Genomic DNA, 2,500 nt, shown 5'->3' with positions numbered 1-2,500 from the left:
TATATTTTAACAGCCGGCCCTCAGACAGGAGTGGTCCTGGATATTTCTCCACGGACCGCAATGTGCGTTCGAAATGTCGATGTTCAAATGTGTCCTGCAGTTCACACTATGACGCGCAGTTAACTGCGTTCTTCATCGACCCGCGAGCCAAGTGATCCACCGTCCAGGGTAATGGTTTTTTCTTAATGTTGTTATTACTTACGGTAGCGGCCTACGGCTCTCGCCGTCGGCCACTTGATTGTCCGTTTTTATGTATTAACGTCGAAAGTTGGTCGAATTCATGTGCGCCGAGGCGTTCATAAAGAAACGGCACCGAAAAAGCTTAACGCCCCGACGCGAATCCTTTAGAATGATGAACGACGACGACCCGCGCACCCCCCAACGAGCTGGCGTGACGCACGACATTGTCATCTTTCTAACCGCTTAAATTTCGTTTTGTATAGCGCCAACCGACAATAAAGGGCCTGAGCTAGGCAGTGGGGATTTTCACCGCTTCGAACGCTCCGTTTGGTATGCCCCGGTCGGCGCTCGTCTCTCGGCGTTTTTCCGCCACCCGGCCGCTTCGACGGCGGCGGAGGCAGCGGCGGCGGTAGCACTTTCGACGAATGCCACCACCGCCACCGGCCACCGCCACGGCGCCGTCGCCGCTGCGCCGTTAGGCGTAATAGACGCTAGAGACAATTATTTCACATTTTATTTTTTATACATATATACAAACACGCACACACACACGCACGCACACGCGCGCGCGCTCGTCCGCATTAGATACGAACAGCAGCGCGCGCGTACGTACATATATATGTATATATGTCGTATATATATATATCATTATGGATGTATTACATATATATATGTGTAAACACGGTATGTACGAAGTCGTCGTCGTCGTCGTCGTCGTCGTCGCAACAGCAACAACAGCAACAGCGGCGCAACAACGTTCGTGAACATATCACGCGTCTCGCACACATACACACACGTTAATGATCCTTCCGCAGGTTCCCCTACGGAAACCTTGTTACGACTTTTACTTCCTCTAAATGATCAAGTTTGGTCAACTTCCCAGCAACGCCGACGGCCGTGAAGCCACCGCGTGTCGGTCCGAAGACCTCACTAAATCATTCAATCGGTAGTAGCGACGGGCGGTGTGTACAAAGGGCAGGGACGTAATCAACGCGAGCTTATGACTCGCGCTTACTAGGAATTCCTCGTTTATGGGGGATAATTGCAAACCCCAATCCCCAGCACGAAGGAGTTTCAACGGGTTGCCCGGGCCTCTAGGCCAGGGAGAACATGCTGATTCCTTCAGTGTAGCGCGCGTGCGGCCCAGGACATCTAAGGGCATCACAGACCTGTTATTGCTCAATCTCGTGCGGCTCGAAGCCGCCGGTCCCTCTAAGAAGAATTTTAATACGTCGCCAGTGAGTTGCGCCACCGGAGCGGCGCACACCTAAATGACGACGCCTATTTAGCAGGCTAGAGTCTCGTTCGTTACCGGAATTAACCAGACAAATCGCTCCACCAACTAAGAACGGCCATGCACCACCACCCACCGAATCAAGAAAGAGCTGTTAATCTGTCAATCCTTCCGGTGTCCGGGCCTGGTGAGATTTCCCGTGTTGAGTCAAATTAAGCCGCAGGCTCCACTCCTGGTGGTGCCCTTCCGTCAATTCCTTTAAGTTTCAGCTTTGCAACCATACTCCCCCCGGAGTCCAAAATCTTTGGTTTCCCGGAAGCTGCCCGCCGAGCCATCGTAGTAACGTCGGCGGATCGCTAGATGACATATTTACGGTTAGAACTAGGGCGGTATCTAATCGCCTTCGAACCTCTAACTTTCGTTCTTGATTGATGAAAACACCTTTGGCAAATGCTTTCGCTGATGTTCGTCTTGCGACGATCCAAGAATTTCACCTCTAACGTCGCAATACGAATGCCCCCAGTTATCCCTATTAATCATTACCTCGGAGTTCTGAAAACCAACAAAATAGAACCGAGATCATATTCTATTATTCCATGCACGAAATATTCAAGCAGCATTTTGAGCCCGCTTTGAGCACTCTAATTTGTTCAAAGTAAAATTGTCGGCCCATCTCGACACTCACCGAAGAGCACCGCGATAGGATTTTGATATTGAACCGCCGTTTTACCGACGGCTCACCGACGATATGCTCCGCAGACGTGTCAGTATCACCGCGGATGCGGTGCACCGACAGCGCGGCGCACAAATGCAACTACGAGCTTTTTAACCGCAACAATTTTAGTATACGCTATTGGAGCTGGAGTTACCGCGGCTGCTGGCACCAGACTTGCCCTCCAATTGTTCCTCGTTAAAATATTTAAAGTGTACTCATTCCGATTACGAGGCCTCGTAAGAGTCCCGTATCGTTATTTTTCGTCACTACCTCCCCGTGCCGGGAGTGGGTAATTTGCGCGCCTGCTGCCTTCCTTGGATGTGGTAGCCGTTTCTCAGGCTCCCTCTCCGGAATCGAACCCTGATTCCCCG

General features: G+C 51.2%; 2 non-coding genes across 2 annotated transcripts in view; both read right to left on the bottom strand.

Annotated features, from left to right (window-relative positions):
• Positions 1-14: 14 nt before the first annotated feature.
• Positions 15-171, bottom strand: LOC137930753 (5.8S ribosomal RNA). Its single transcript, XR_011108920.1, has one exon. It is a non-coding gene; the product is annotated as a 5.8S ribosomal RNA (ribosomal RNA).
• Positions 172-978: 807 nt separating this feature from the next.
• LOC137930756 (small subunit ribosomal RNA) overlaps positions 979-2,500 on the bottom strand; it is a 1,904-nt gene continuing 382 nt past the window's right edge. Inside the window, exon 1 of the ribosomal RNA XR_011108923.1 lies at positions 979-2,500. This exon is cut by the window's right edge and continues 382 nt beyond it. This is a non-coding gene — a ribosomal RNA (small subunit ribosomal RNA).

The sequence above is a fragment of the Battus philenor genome, unplaced genomic scaffold, assembly GCF_028537555.1.
Source record: "Battus philenor isolate CCGP_79_NKW_IND1 unplaced genomic scaffold, ilBatPhil1.0.hap1 SCAF_62, whole genome shotgun sequence".
Taxonomy (NCBI): Eukaryota; Metazoa; Arthropoda; class Insecta; order Lepidoptera; family Papilionidae; genus Battus; species Battus philenor.
Note: the sequence above shows the minus strand (reverse complement) of the source record. Positions and strands in the feature narration are given on the sequence as shown.